The following is a 17,354-nucleotide window of genomic DNA, read 5'->3' on the forward strand; positions in this document are numbered from 1 at the left end:
CAATCACATTTAAATTACCAAAAAACAATAGGGTCAATCTGTAACTGAATTGTCAGGCAGCACACAAAAAGAGTGTTGTTCGCAGCCTGACAGGTTTTAAAACTTCTTTCTACCAAGAAGTGTATGCATTTTAATATATGTTTCTGGATGTGAATCCAATCTTTGCAGCTGGCCCTGATCTTGGAATAATAAAGCCTTTAAAAAACCCCTATGTACTAGCATCTCAAAGTTTCAGAAAGTTCAGATTTAGCTCTCAATTTACATAAAATGTGTGGCTTTGTCCTATCTCTAATATAGCTGTAGCTACAACAGGCTCCAGAACCAAAAATATTGAGTGGCTGGTCTCTGAGGAAACTGCAGCAAAATGCGGAGTAATAAAAAAAAAATCTCCAAGTGTAACTTTGTGTAACATGTGCTTTTAACATACATACACACACACACATATATGTATCAATGTACTCTCACTCTGTGTCAAGAATGGGTTCACATCTGGATCCTCTTTTCTGTAAGGAGCATGTCTGCATAAATATTTTTGTGAACGTGGATAGGACTCCAAGCAAAAGCTGATTATTTGAAAGTGATGTGGATTTATGGCTAGAGAAAATTTGGAGGTCTACCCTGACATTTCCCTCCCTACAATTCAAGAGAGAGGAAGAAGATTCAGACAGGATTCACTTGCCATGGGAGGCATATATCATATGATGTGGTTTCTTATGCAACTGGCTTCTCCTACAGAGATAAGTACTCGAATAAAGGTAGCACGTCCTCTTCTGGTAGGAGAGAAAACTTGTTAGCCTCCTTTACTCCTGCCCAATTGTTCTGACTACCACAAAAAGAGGGGACTATTTCTGGAAATCTGCAGTTTTACAAATTTAGAGACTTTTCTGAGCACCATTGCATTGTTCTATGTAATGAGCTTTTCTTTTGTTCATTGTAGGACAGTTCACTCGAACATCCTTTTCTGCTGCAGAATTTCATGTGCTGTTTCTCAGAGAAAAGTAACAAAACTGGTTGGATTACAAAGGTTCATTTCTTGATTCGGCCAATACTTATTCATAAAAAACAAGCAAACAAATTCTTGATAATAGTAAGCCCCAAAATGTATTAACTAATTTAGAGTATTGCTTTCTCCAAGTAGTGGATATGTGTGCTATTACACTGAGTAATACTACACATTACGCTGAGTTCCTACTCATAAATGAGATTATTGTACATAGAACTTATATTGTATGCTATCGGTAAGAGTTGTACTTATGAGATTAAAACAAGTACATTGAACAGTTATTTTTTCTTTAAGCTGACCCAAAAATGCACGACTGTTTTCAGGTAGTGGACAATGGATTGAATAACAAAGTAGTAGGAATTTTGTCTAATAAATACCACTGGCAAAAATTGTGAAAGAAATATAAATTTTATCATCAGTAAATATTTGGCAAGTCACATCTGAAAAGCTGTCCTCACCTTTGACCAAGACAGCTGGAAAGAGGTACGCGATCTGAAACTTCTCTCTCTGGTTTGGTGGAAGGAAGGAATTGAGCATGGTCATCAAGTCCTCTTGTAAGAAAGAAATAAGCGGTTTTAATAAGCCATCCTATGACAGATGCTCAGACTGCCTGGAGGGCACCCCAAAGTTTTAGCTTAATAGTTCATTTTTGGCCATGGAAGAAACAGGAGGATACTGTGACTGTGAGCACTCTAATCTTAAATATGGGAAATTCATGGTAGCCCATGGAGGTTTAACAACTTTGCATGTCTGTGGCTTTGTTCAGAAAGTAAAAAGGGCGTGTGGACGGGTGACCTTCATCTTTTAGGTCAAATAAAGTCTATGTATATGTGGTAAGAGCCAAATTCACCCCTTTCCTATGTTTTGTTGGTAACTCTGGGAACACAGAATTGTGTATCCCTTTGCGATTTGGTGGTTACTTTTGCCTTGTTGTAGGCCATAACAGGAAAAACTGTCTTGGACAAATTTTGTTCTGTGTTGTCAATAGCCCAAACCAGCACTGAGGAAAGTGCTGAAGGCCTTATTATTCTGTATCCATTGCAAACAGCATGTGATGTGATAAGACTAGGCTTAACGCATGAGTGAAATGAAAACTGTGAAAGGTTGCTAAACAAGTTACAAAAGCTTTCCATGTTATTAAGCCAAGATGAAAGTACAGAATAAGAGTGGAAAAATTTGTAAGGAAAACATGAAGACCATTAACTATCTGAAGAAGGTAAGTGAAAAATGATAAGAAATATACTGTTCTATTGCTACTTGTCTGTACTGTTCTATTGCGCTTTTCTGTTCAGAGAGCAGAAAACAACCAGAAATGCTCACAGACCATGGAATTTCTGGGGCAGAAGTTGACTCTCCTCTTGTTGGGACTGCAATGCTAGGAACAGGAGCAGAAATTCTGACATTGATTCTAAATGAAAATTTGAAAACTTAAAAAATAGAAAATGCAATAATTGCTGGAGACCTGCTCTAAACAGTCACTCAGGGTGCCACTGGTTTAAAGGAATGCCTAAATGCCAGGAAGCCAGCACTGCCAGCTCTAGACAACCCATTCCCATGTAAAGGCACCAGAAGTGGCACAGTGAGAGGGAGCAGGGAAAGAGCAAAGCTGTCAGATAGAACAGCCCCTAGAAGACCAATTCAGCTTGTACAGTATTAAGCTACTCTTAGGCTGTCCTAAGCCGAGTATGAAGTGCAAAATGGCTCTTACCCAGTTTCCTGCCTGGCAAATTGCCTTTTCTACTTCCGAAACTCTGCCAAACAGAGCTAGGACGCAATTGGTGATGTAACTTCAAATTTGTGATTTTAAAATTATAGATGAGGAGCATTGTGCTTTAAGAATGGTGAAGTTATGTGTAGTTACTGTACTTTTAAGGTCTGGAACATTTTGTGTGCCAGACTTCAAAAGACAGGTCAGTTGGCAATCAGTTGCAGCTGGAACAGGACAGGAGACTAAACCCAAGATTAAAGTGAGGACGGACATAGTTTGTAAATAATTACTGTGAAAATTCAATTGTTTTTTTGCTATTACTTTATTTTTCTTCCTGTTAGTTTGATTCTATTAAAGTTAATGCAGAGGGCATATTTGACTCACTGGATAAGTGGAGACACATAATTTTCTTGTCCAAAAATGGCTTTGTTTGACTGTGGATTCTGGCCTGCAGCTTAAATGGAATAAAAATCATTGTTGAGAGTGATATCCATAGCCAACTGTGAAAAGCTCAATATAGCAAGGCAAAAGGGATAACGAATGGACAATTTCTGGCTCAGTGCATATATCTGGTGACATACTGAATCTTGTTTTTAGACTGAGAGAGTAGGTGCTTGTGTACGTCAAAGTTACAGCCTTGTTAGGGACAGGTCATTAACTTCTTATTGTGAGGTTTATATTTACTTTATTGCCCATCAAGGAAGAGGATCAGTTTTAATGGTTTACTTTCAGAGATTAATGGAACCAAATGGATTTTAGAATGTTGTTTAGTCAATGGCAACTTATTAGGACATTATCATCATTGCCCTACACAGTACATGTGATAAACTGCAAATGTCACCTTCTAGTACTGTGTAATACACGTGGGTGAATATAGAGCATACGGGAGAAGAAAGGAAATAGAAACTACCCACAGCAGAAAAGTGACCTGAACCAGCCTAGTTGTAACAAAGAGTTTGGAAAAGTCAAGGCCATGGCTATGATGGAAGCAAAGAAAATTTTTTTCCCGGTTGCGATGAGCTTCTTTATTTTTCTGAATAGAAAAGGAATAGCTTATGATTATCCTGATTCTTTTACATTTTTCTTTTGTAATGGATAAGTAAATCAGAAAATGTGCTTAGTGTTACAAAATATCTTTATTTCCAGACTTGCTACAACATCAGATGTATTAAAACCCTCTGTAGGTCACCAAAGTTTTCTTTTCAGTTCATTAAAAAGCACATTTCTGCCATTGTGTAAGCAACAGTACATTTCCAAAATGAATTTTTAATTCAAATTAAAGGTATTAAGTCATATTAAGTAAATAGCACTGCAAGCAACACTGTAGGCTTAAGTTGGTGTTGCAGTGCACAGCAGTGATGTCTGTGGACCTTCTAAAGCAAATCTATTTTACGTTATTTTGGAGTCAGATTTTTATGGACTAAATAGGACTGCAATTATTAGATAACGGTATGGTAAGGAAAAAGCCCGTGGCAATTTATGCCCTTTCTTGTGACCTATTGTATACCTTCTTGTTGGAGTGAAGGCCATGCATGGACTGCCGATTGTCTACTTCTAGTAGCATGAAAACTGCCTTGCTCATGTCCTTCCACTCCTGCCCCAAGGAGGGGTCTAGGAGGAGCCTTGTGGCTCCAGGTCTGTCTACTAAATTTGTCAGTTCACATGGGCTTTCTTCTACAATTGGTTGCGAGGTGACTGGAAGAGCCTGAATAAGGGAATTGATATCCACACTGCCAATCCTTAGGGCTACAGTAAGTTCCCTTCCTCCTTGCATGTCTTGAAAAAGATTTATCTTGAGAGCAGAGCATCCCATGTGTTTTCTGTGCCTAGAAGAGATAGTTTAGTTCGGTGGTTTGCAGGATGGTGCTGCATGCGTGGTCCCAGAGCAGCTACTTCTGCTTCCCCAGCGTGGGCTGGCACCTGCGTGACTTCCAGCCCCAAGACCCTGCACTGCTGTGAGAGCAGGAAGAGGATGTGTTCTCAGATAAATGCAAGCAGAAAAAGATTTTAGTCATTTTCCCACATGTAGTGCCTACCCTATTGGGCCTGTAACTCCTGCTCCAGAAGTGCAAGTGTCTAGCACAGGTGTGGCACCACATCTGCCAGTCGTGTATGAATAAACTGGATACGCTAGGACATTGCAAATAGCGTTAGATGTCTGTGTTTAGACCACTGAATCATGCACTAAGTGACCTGCCCAAAGGCTTATGGCTGTGGAATAGCAAAGAAAAACTCCAAACCCTAACTGGACTAGTTCTGTCTCCACTGGGCCATCCTTTCTTGCTGCTGTGTTACTTTTTCTTTGTTACACCTGCAAAAGTCCATGGACCAGTCCCATGCCCCCTGCCCTAATATGAAATGATAAAGAAGAGATGATTATTAAAAAGTAAGTTGTTTCATGAATGCATTATAACATCCTGACATTCAGGATTCAGTCTGTATTATGTGATTGTGTTTTGGCTACATTTGTTACATTTAGTATCGAATCACTTTTTTGTAGAAGACTTGCATTCAGGTGCTCAAATAACTCCACAAACCTGAGACAATTATCTTAGGTTCTCTCATGAGATCTGTTCTGCTTTTTCCATTTTGGGCAGTAGCAAGAGATAGTGATTTGGGCCACTCTCCATTTATTCCCTATTTCTAGCCCTACAGTTTCACCTTAATTGCAGAATCATCACTTCATAAAGCTGCAAAGTTCCCATTTTCACTCTAAACTTGATCTGTTTCTAGCCTCTGATCACACTCATTGGCCATATCCTGCTGAGACAATTGAATTTTTTGGTCATCCTTTGTAGGATCCAAAAAGAAAGATGAAATTCTGTAGAGGGGATGGCTTACTCTTTTTTCCAGCTGTTGTAAGACAGCTTTGTATACAAAGGAGGCCATCTCTGCAAATCTGATGTCATAGTCATAGTATAGTAAAAAATTAATCCGTCAGACCATTCAGACTCCTCCTAAGTGGAGTGCTAGTCAGGAGATGTATGAACAAAGACAACATGTCTGAGTGAGTCTTGGCAGACCCCTGTTTCTCTATAGTGACAGTAGTAACAGTTAACTAAAGGGTGCTGATGTTCTTCTCACTCCTCTCACTAGTGATTCTTAAGAGTTTTTGGTTGTAATGTTTGCTTACTTCAGTGAACTACAGTATTGCCAAGATCAAGTGTCCTGATGTATGATCATTGTGAAGTTTGACTAAAACAAGTGAGGCTGAATAAGTTGGTTTTTTAACTGGGTTCTCTTTCTTTCCTACTTTCTGGTTTCTGAGACTGCGATCACATTTTCAAGCTTTTCTGCAGAACAATGACATTCAGTCAATAATTTAAAAAGAATGAAAACTGAGATTCTTATATAATGCCTCGATTGCAGTAGCCAGAGTTTTAAGAACATCAAATGTCTCCTTTGATATAAACAACAGAGTTTCCAACTACAGCTACTAAACTAGACCTTTGAGCCATATATGAGGCCCTGTTGGCGGTGAAAAATCTGAAAGGAGAATACCAAAAGTGACCTACTTTATGGAATATGGCTGTCAGAGACTTTTCTTCATATTCATTTACAGAAATTGAGGAATTTTTGGTGGAGGAGCAGGGGAGAGGGAAGGGAGAGGAAAATACAGGAGTAAATAGTTGAGTTAAAAAAAACTTAAGGTATATTAATTTAAATGTCAACAACAATAAACTGACATCTTCAGATTCATAAAATAAGAGAGAACTCTTGAGGATTAAGCATGAATTCCATTAGCTATTTTCTTCTTAGGTGTCTTTGATTTCTATGTTACTTACTCAGCTGTTGGTGAAACAAAGGAAGGCAGCGCAGTGAAAAGCATTCATGGGAACACCTGAGTCACAACTAATTTGACATCCGTAAGTTGGAAAGAAAGTGAATGAGCAAGTGAATCCTTTAGCCACAAAATTCTGAAGCACGCTTTATTAACCCGCTATTAAGAAAACACAAATCCTTAAAAGAATTCATTCTGAAGTCTTTTAGAGATGACCGTCTTTCAAAGATGAAGACATAACAAATCTGGACAACAAGAGAAACATTTAAGCGTCAGACTTTGTGTACCGTTTGGTTCAAAACTCAATAACCCAAAATGCAATACTGCAAGTGAAGCAACTGACTCTTTTGAGGAAAATAGTAGCTGACCAGCAACATAATTCGCAATGTCTGGAACTGCTTACAAATGAAATAAAAGTAGTATTTCTACCCTGTCTTGTTTAAAGATGCACATGATTTTTGCAATATTTTTTAAGCCTCCTAAATACCTTGTTAGCACATATTCATCATTATTATCCTACAGCAGGACAGATGCTGGTAATTTCTATAGTTTTCTTGTAGGATTACACTATGAGGGTGATGTTTTTATTCATCTTACTTAAAAAAGAAAACAATTCCAAAACACACTTGGAGCTTCTCAGAAATGGAATCATATTCATTTCACTGAATAGGGAGGTCAAATCCTGGACACAATCAAAACGAGAAACAACTTGTCACAAAGATGAATGGTTATATGTCTGGATATGGAGTGAAGGTAGAGAGTGGGGATTTATTTGTAATTAGTATTTCATTTAATATTTTAATATTTTACTTAAACTGCTAGAACATTTGTGATTCAGTTACAGCAATGACTTTTAGAGGCAGAATTAAGAATATCTTCAAATCTGATCTCTCTTTTTTGAGTATTCCTATTTAGAAAAGATACATGGTAGAGGTGATATCTATTATTAGACCAGGACCCATCTCTTTCTTAGTTACACTGTTATTATGCATGGCCTGTTATTTCAGCCAAGCTCTTCTGCAAGAATTTCTTTTTTTCTCATGTTGTGAACATACTCTATCATTAAAAAGGTAGTTCTTTTGTATGGCAGAGGGGAAAAAGAGACATCATTTAGCATCTTTTTTGTATTAATGTCTTGCAGTCAAATGAATTTGCTTGTTCCCTAGGCAGCAAAGTCGGACTGAGAAAGACTTGGAATGGGAACTCTGGAGGCTCTAATCAGAGATATAGGCTAGGGAAAAAGGACAAAAGTTAGATGTTTTATGCTTCATAAACTGTTTCTGCCTCAAGAACTAGTGGTGTAAAGTAGGATTGTAGCCCTGTATTTGGAAAATTAAAATTACTGTCACCCTGAAGCAGACCACACTGGCCTCAGTCTGTTACTGCTGCTGCTTAGGCTTGTCCTTGAAGCATAACCCTCTAGCGGAACAGGTTGGGATTTCACTTGCCTGTCAGAAACGTCTTCAGTGTCTTTCAAACAGTGTACCACGGCGGATGCTCCCCCAGGTATCGCTTTGCACGCGTCTGAGTTCTGGCTCTCTGAAAGATGTTTACCAAGCAGCTGTCCAGGTGCATTGCTAATATGTTCCTTGAGGGAGTAATCTCGACGGGGTTTATAGGAACCTGAGATTTGAGGTCTAAGAGGTGTACTGCTCTCTCAATGTCCTGCCTTTGCCCTGTTAATTTGGGCAATATCATGTCGAGGACTTCCCTGGGTTGCTCTTGGTTCCCTTGTCAAACCTCACCTGTTTCACTTTTGGCTTCTGAGATTTTCTGGCCATTCCCCTGTAGTGGAGAAAACAGCAAACTATTATTAATCTGGATTCATTGTAAAGTAAACAAATACAAATCAGATGCAGAGATCCGAAGATGAAATGAAAATGGGGATTCTGATTTTTTTAGGGAGATGGGTTGTGGGTCATATTCAGGGTCACAAAATAAGTTCCTTTTAAACTGAGATCGTCAACAGTTGCTTCTTTGACTCCTTCTCCCAAGTATTGCATGAGACGACCATTTCAAACTGTGATCACACGTTATTTCGTTACTGAAGTGGCCTCCTTTCTCCTGGTATGTGCTCTAAGGAAAGATGGAAATTGAGGTATACAGATCAGCTGCTTTCAGGAAGTAATTGTTACCACTGTCTGCATATGTTAACTGCCACCAGATTTAAAAGCGTTATTTATGCCATCAGAAACAGTTGAAAATGAAAGAAACCATTTTTCCTTCTTGCTGTCCTTCAGGATTTTAGTTTTTTAAGCATTTTGCAAGAATACCTTCAGGGTTCCTCTGTTGATGGATAAGGTATTGGATATAAATGGACTAAGATTTATTGTTAAGATTAATTTGCAAAGAAGAAAGATGGACTTGAGCTTAAAATAGAGCCTAGCAGTTGGAAAATTTCTGGTGTTCTTTCTTGTGTCATCCTGAGAAACTCATTTCATTTGTCTTGTCCTGCGTCACTATAAATTTACAGTAATAATGATAATATACCTGGATGTTGTGATCTGAGTGTAATTCTAAATGAAATACTTGGTCCTGGGCTATTTTGAAGCTCTGCTGTGAAATATAGAATGTGCTCAAGGTAACTGTACGGATATTTTAGACATCCAAATCTTGGACTGATAACCTGTAGAAGAGAAGACCCACCAGTGTGCTGTACTGGAGGTGGATAGAAACCCCCTCTCCGGAGAAAGGAGGAACATACTGTCCCTTGACAGTGTACAGTCTCTGTCTGGTCTCTTTCTGTCACATCCTAACAGTTCTGGTGGCACATGCTGAAAGAGGGAACAAAATGTTTCTGTCTCATCGTTGCTTCCCTCAGTTACCTGTCGACTCGGGCAGAAGGGAAGTGGTGAAGGACAGTTATCTGTGCAGCTGAGGGTGCAAGCCAAGGGAGTGGAGGTGTGACGTAGCTTCCTTTGCTAACCCTGAAATCAAGGTAGAGCGTAGCCATGCAAGCAGCTGCATCTCTGCTGCTGATGCTTTTGCTCCTTAATAGATCTGTGCCAGAGCCAGTTGTCACCTGTCCCATCTAGTGACGTCCTCAGCTCTTTCTTATCTTCAGGTGAGAGACCTATGCCAGGATTCTGCAGGGCTTTGTCATTTTGTCTAGCTTAGGTCAGTGCTTTCAGATTTCAAGGAAACCTTGCAAAGGAGCTATGTGGTTTGTTCTTGTCATTGGTTCCAGCTCTGGGAAATAGAATAGCAGACTCCAAATACCTGCTCCAGCATCCACACTGTGTCTACTTTTCCTTAACATAATTAACCTATTTTATGGGTTAGTCAGCAATTAAAAAAAAAAATACAAGAAACTTGGTCAATGAGCAGACTTTACAGGTGCAATACACAGCAATGCATGACAGTTAAAATTAGCATTTCACCAAGACCTAGCCACCTATATTTTTCATTAAGCAGAACTTGTAAAGGGCCTTGTGGAAGCACCATCTGCTGATTTCCAATAAAACTACAAATGCCATGGAAACTTTCTGCTGTTTGTTCTATGTTGAAATGGTCTCAGTGCGAAATGCTAAACCAAAGATGCTTCCAGCTTCAATCCAGATTTGAAACAGAATGAGTTGTTTATGTTGCTCTGCGGTTTATGGACTGCTTTTCTTTCCTATGCAAGTTAGTGGAGAAAAACTACCACAACCTGAACTTCTCCTCTGTGCTTTCCAGACTATGTGACGTGTCTTCTACAGGATTGTTCCTGGTACTTTTAATAATGACTCTTCATGATATTTATAAACATCCTAGGAGGTTCCACTTCCTGATTACTTACATGATAATTATACAAAAACAAACCACCTAGGTCTAGTACAGGGCCAAGATACAGTATGCCAGCTGAGTATACCAGAATAAAAACAATGACTCATTTACAGACCTGTTCTCCGCAGTCATTTATAAACAAAAGAAAAAAAAAACATTGTCAAGGAAATAGTGGTTAAAGGGATTTTCCTAATTCTTTCTAGGTAGAACCACACAGGATACATCAGTCCCAGAAAACGTGAAGAGGATGCAGTAGTATAGTAGATTATACATGAGAAGAACCAGGGCACCTTATTGCATTGTCAGATTTTTTTGTATATGTGGACAACTCTCCTTCATCTTACGGGATTCCGTCTGAACAGCTCAAGAGTGGGACATAGATTGTGCTTCGGAGTTAATGAGAATACTGTAAGTTTTGGAGAGGACTGCTTCATAATACTGCAGAATAATTTTACAGAGAAAGTAAAGCATGATTGTCTTCCTCAGACTAGTTGTATAAATAAAGTTCGTGAGACTACTCACATGAGTAAGGTGAGAAATATTTGACCCATGATCTTACATATCAAATATCTTTACATATTATTAACAATCTATAAAGTTGGACATAAAAATGTGACTTGTTAATGCCAAACTTATGTCATGTGGAACAGGAAGAGAAAGAACAGAGTCTTTCCTATATGGTTTGTCAAGACCTTTTTCAATAAACTTATAAGTGGCCCATGGCCATAGGTGCAGATTATAAATTAGCTTGGAGGCAGGTGTTTCCGTGGCTGCAAGGGAACTAGTGCCAACATGTATTCACAGACTGTATCCACAATATCCATACTAAAAGTATGTGCCAGTGCTTGCAATAGACAACAAATGGAAGTAAGCTTATGATGCTGGAACAGATTTCCTATCTACTGAAACTAAAACTGGAACCATAAATACTACAGCGGAAAGATTATTTTTGATCTCTGCCACCATTAAGATTCCCATCTCAGATGTTTTGCTTGTAATAGTTCTGTTTCGAAATGCAAAAGCATAAAAGATACAGTGATTTTTTTCTCTCTTCCCTTTGTTCCTCTCTCTGTCTGATGCACACATGCGCACGCACGAAGATAAAAGATAAAAGAAAAGAAAGAAACTTCAGTTCTTTATCTGGGGCACAGAAATGACCATACTGAGTTGGTTGGTTCCTCAGTGGAGCAGCCTATCTCTGATAGAGATCACCTATGCCAGAAGCCTCTAAAAAGATCCAAGAAACCACAGAGTAGATAAATATGGAATAATGTGACCACAGGGAAGATTCTTTTTTGTAGTAGTCAGTTAGTGGTCAGCTCTGTGACTGAAACATGTGCATCTATACTCTCTCTCTTAAAAAAATGTAGCCTGTCTGTCTTATGTAACCGCAGAAGTTTTGACCTGTCACGGAGTCTAAGCCTTTTCAATCCTACTAAATTCTTTGCCTTGGTTTTTATCTTGTAGCAATGAGTTTAACACTTGAGTAAAGCAGTTCTTTTCATCACTAGTAAAAATATCCCCTATTTTGATGGAAATATGAATTGGAAACATACAATTCTGGACCACAGCAGTTTAGATTCTTATCTCTGATCATTCCCAGTATCAGATTCTCCAGAAAGGAGTATGGAAAAATGTATAATACACTGCACAAAATGTTTAGAGTACTAGCTGGAAACATTCGGAGCTCCTGGCTCTAGCAGAGCTGTGCAGGGCGAGTTGCACGGGATGACCGTGTGCCAGGTCTGGACAAAGCTGCCCAAGGGGGAAGATGAGTGAGACAGTGGGGGAACATCAGCCCCTCTTTCTGCACCCCCAGGCCCTCGCAGTGTGCCAAGCTGTCCGGTGGCCAGTGAGAAAGGTCCTTTTAAAGAGCAGCATGCTGTCCTCCTTGCCAATCTGGGTTCACTGCAGGGCCGACTGAAGGGGCAGGAGGCTGGGCTGCTGCAGGGTGCAGGACACAGCCCTGGGAGGGCAGCTCACTCCTTAATCTGGTACCCTCCTGGGTGAGCAGATGATACTTCCCAGGGCTGCATAAGCCACTGAAATGCCTCACTTGGGGCTATGCTATAGGAGTGCTTCCTTTTCAACATTTTAAAATGTGTTGCCTTTTAAATTTAATTGTCTCTTTGTCATTTTATAGGGACAAAGAGTAAATAAGATTATTCTTGTTTGTTATGAGATTGCGTAGTGACCATCTGTGAGCCTCACTGCGGTAGCCATGGTTCAAATTTAGAGTAATAGGCAGTTCCTAATTCTAATATCTTAACACCTAAATAGATCAGACAGATGAAGGGGAAGAAAAGTGACAGAAGGCGCAAGTAAAATAGGAGTATTCAATTTACATCCTTAATACCATTTTGTTTTATGCTACATACTTGCACTGCGGTTGCTAGTTTTATTTATTTCAAAACAAAATAATCCTAACGCTTTAAGACTATGGAATCTTTCTCATGGCTGTAACAAGTTTATCAACTATCTCCAGGCACTTTCTATTTCTGTTAAATCCTTGTTGAGGTGGAGTAATCAGAACAGAACGTAATATTCAACATGAAGGCATACCATTGATTTGCATAATAGTATTCATATATTTTCAGTATTATTCCTTATTACTTGCTGACCAATGCAGTCGGAACAGATGTTTCCCCTGAGCTGTATACAGTGACATCTAGCCATTTTTCTTGAGTGTATAAGCAGTGCAGAAGTAGTTCATATTATGCTTGCCATTGTACATTACTTCCTAAATTAGTGAAGTAATATTATTTATTATCTGCTCATGCTCTACAGAAAAAAAAAAAAGGTCACATTTTTTTCATGCTGGCTATGTAAGCGGGGGTGGTGGAAAGCTTCCCCACTGTAAGACTAGGAAAATCAGGCTTTTTTGACTAATGTATTGTTGAAACTTTTCCTTGTTGAGTTTTTGGATATAGAGAAATTCCTAAAAACTAGGAATGGCTGGAGAGAGCCAAGACTTGGGAGGCTGCATAATTACATGCTCCTCATCTTTCATAAGCAGGCTTATCTACGGACTGCAGTTATGCACGAGCTGAGCACTTAGGCTTGGTAGCTGAACTCTGCCACTTCCCTTTCCCTTTTCTGGAGCTCTGCCTGAGGAACAGTCAGTCACACTTTCTGTGGTGACTGCTAAGGGTGACTTTCTTCTGACCCCTTTAAAATAGACACTTTGGTTAGTTTTAAATGTAAATAACTTGATAGACTTTAGCCAGCAGTTCCTAAGGCTAATGCAGCCGTAGCGCCTTGTCTGTAAAATAGCAACCAAACCCAAGGTATCTTGAGGCTTTTGCCACGGCACATCCATATGAATCAACAACCCCTCCCCCGCAAACCCCAAACAGAGTAGATAATAAAACAGCAGCTAAGAAATATTTGTGGAATAGTTGTATCTGCAGAAATTTAGGACACATGGTATCCCAAGTACTATAGCATGGAGAATATTTGTTGTCACAATATTTGTGCTTTTAATTTCTTTTTAAGAGTGCTTTTGTGCATCAGAAGGTTTTACTTAGAAAATGAATATTGCTGTATGGTGTCTTATGCCTTGTAGTCAACCAACGGAATTACATGTCTACTAGTGCACCTGCACGCTCTTTATTTTATGTTCTCAGGCATGAAAAGGAACAATTCTGTGGTATCCCATATTGAGACGTATGGAGCTGGCTTCAAGGCAATGCAGATCTGTATGAAATGAGAAAGTTTGAGGCCTTTGTGAACTTTTATAGAGGATCAGAAGAAAGCTGTTTGGCACAGGTGTTTCTGTAATTGTGATACACTGGAAAAATTCAGAGTGTTCAAGGGCACTTATCCTGTGGCTACAGCTGTTCTAACTCATACTTCTGCATGGACAATGTGATGTTTTAGTGTTAGCACACTTGGTTGTGTAATATAAAGCAAGCAAGTAGGAAAGGGAATATTAGTTAGGCCAAGGTGGTGCTCTTTCTTTCTTTCTTTCTTTTGTTTCTGTGAGTTTTTTCCTCCTCTCATAGAAACGCCACTGGCAAAAGCTGTGTCAGTACAAAGTGATTGGGGTGGAGAATGGCCAGATACCTCCTAACACCTCCAGTTTCCCCTGCTGTTCATCCTCCTGGGCCACTTGAACGTGAAGCACAAACGTAGAGGGAGACACTTGAAGAGGCCAGGGTTGAGATTTTTTTTTATTCTCTCCTCCAACATTGGCGTATGATGGTATAACTTATTCTTTTGCTCCCAGGGTTGCGGTTTGTTCCTGTGCTTTTAAAAGAAAAGGGGGTTTGAACTCCAAGGCCATTGGGTCACACAGAACTGGTTCAAGTTTGGCAGGATTGTACTGTATGCATCTGAATTCATTCTAAAACAGGCACTGGCATTCTCACTGGCATTATTAATTAACATTTCTATATAGGGCATTAAATGTATTTCATACAAAGAATAAGGACATGGTCCCTGCCCACAGGGGAGTCCAGTCTGTGCTACAAAAGGCAGTTACGCAGTCTCTGCTCTCAGTATGCAACCTGCTGCTGCTGGGATGGGTGCTGGTTCAGGAAGGCCTTTCTGAGTGGACAGTCCAACCCTCTGTTTAGCTGGCTCCTCTGGATGACGGTAATGTTAGTCTGCAATGTATTAATTCTAAAATGAGATTGTGCATCTGTAGCCACTTAGGCATTTCCACAGTAGTTTAAGAGAAATTTAACGATCGGGGGTAGGCTTCATTCCTAGTAGGTATGTGTACAGTGAAACTACTGAAGTGCACTTTACTATAGAGCAGTATTTTGCAGTTAGACTCTCTAGCACCCAAGGAGATACAGATTCCCACCATAGCCTTTTCAGGGACACTGGTAGGGACTATCTTCTCTTTGCAGCTGTCTATTTTCAGGAAGCTCGAAGGAACTTAATATCTCTGAGAGCCATTCCCCTCTGTCATATTGGTCAATGAAACTGGATAATAGCTTCAAAAGCTTTGAGGTGAGGCCAGAGTCAGTGAGAGAGAAAGAAATACAAAATTGCATAAGCATGAACACACACAAACACTCACAGAACGATCACCATAATTAGGGTTATAAGCTTAATTTTCCTAGAAAAAGTGGTTAAGAATATAACAAGAACATGAGGTATAATGCTGGTGAAACTAAAATGAGGGAAAATCTATAGCATAAAGAAAAAAAATCCTTAGATTGAGTTAAGTCCGACTCCTCTGATTTTCCTGTTTCTTTCATTAATCTTAATGCATCTATAATAATTCCAGTGTCATTCATGGTCTTATTCACACTGGTGTAAGTGGAGAGTGAATCAGACCCGATGGAATGAACAGAATGTCTTTCGGTAATGGATTCTGTTGTAACAATCAATGGTGAGACATGCAGGAGTGGTACGTTTCTGAACAGTTTTAATATAAAATCCACCAACATTTTGGAGGCCAAACCTTTTACAGAAACTTCAGTGGAGTGATGCCAATTTGTGTCAGACACCAAACAAATGAAGCGCTTTAACTTGCTGATGGTTCCAGCACTCACTCTACTTGTTTATAATTTTCATTATTCCTAGAGTGACACTTGACAGACTTCATACAATGGGTGGAATTAATATCACCTAATTTTTATTAAAGAGAGTCAGATGTTTAGTATTCATTAGCTAGCTAGCTTCCTTCTTTTCCTGAGAGAGAGAAAGAGGAAGAGGGCAGTAATTTTAGTGATGATTTAGGGATGGAAGGAATTGCCCTTTGGAGGTACCTTTATAGGGAGCCTAGACTAGTAGTTCAAACCAGATACATTGTATTTGGATTGCTAATATGAGGTAAAATGTATATTATCTGGAGCCTCTGCAGACACACACGCACTATGTTGAATAGGTCTTACCCAGAGATTACCGTGCTTCCTATGGTTTGAAGCTTCTTCCTCCTTAGGAAGTGTCTACCTAGTAGCATGTGCTTGGAGGTATTTTTCCTTTTTGAAGATCTGCAAGTTGTTGAAGGTGGAAGAATTTCTATTGTTGGAGATGGTTTCGCCAGGAAAAGGCCCATGGTGCTAATGCGTTCTACTTCTCATATATCTACACTGTAAATTGAGGGATCATCAGCCACAAGATATTCACGGTATCCAAATGTTCCCAGAGTTCCATCACATATTATAGATGTGAATGCCTTATTTTCCCCAAAGGACAGTTCCGAAGTGGGGAAACTTTGAGAAACTGGTTTTTGTCATGGTATTGTCTCTCCTTTTAAACAATGTTTCTCATTAGATGACTCCATCAATCTTCTTATAGAAGGGTGATAATATCTTATCACAACACACAGAAGGTAACATCCATCTTTCATTTCTATCTCATGATTCATACCATTTGTATTTGCAGCTCCAGTGTGGTTAGAAGTTGACAGATATACACTTGGCCTTTTTCTAAAAAGGTAGATAGTTTTTTTGTTTATTTAAATAGGACAGAATGTATTGTATTTATTTTAAAAGTATTTCTTTTATAAAATCTTCTATGTTTTATTTTACAGGATAGAGTGGATAATCAGGTAAAAGTTACCAATAATAGCATAACACTTATTAAGCCTGTGAAAACCACAGCAGACTGGTAATTTTACTGCTAATGATTAATTGAACTTTTCCATTTCTACTACTATAGTAATAAAGAGGGAGAAGTAAAGACCAGCCATTCTGTATGCGTTGAATATTCTACCCTTTCCTGGACTAGAAATATGTTATTTTCTATTCCTATTCCTTTAGCAGACATGCATATAAAAAGGTGACCTCTTATTTTATGAACGTATGGTTGGTGCACACATCTGTTCATTTAACTGTATTGCATTGTTGTGCTACAGCTGTCTTTGAGGCACTATGTTAAAGCTAAATCAGTCCTGCAAAACCAACTTAGCTCCATTTGCTTCTCTCTTCTCTCTCAGTTTTCTCATCTCCTATGTCTATCTTCTAGACTTATTGGATTATTTAAGTTCATTTAAAATTAGACTTAATTGTCAGATATACTACAGCAAAAATATCTCGGTGGATATTAAACACAAATTAAGCTGACAAGTTAACACTTTGTTTAGTCCAGTAAACTTATGTCACTTTTCCTAAAGATTTTTTTCAGAAAGTTAACTTAAT

Source organism: Struthio camelus, chromosome Z (assembly GCF_040807025.1).
Source record: "Struthio camelus isolate bStrCam1 chromosome Z, bStrCam1.hap1, whole genome shotgun sequence".
Taxonomy (NCBI): domain Eukaryota; kingdom Metazoa; phylum Chordata; class Aves; order Struthioniformes; family Struthionidae; genus Struthio; species Struthio camelus.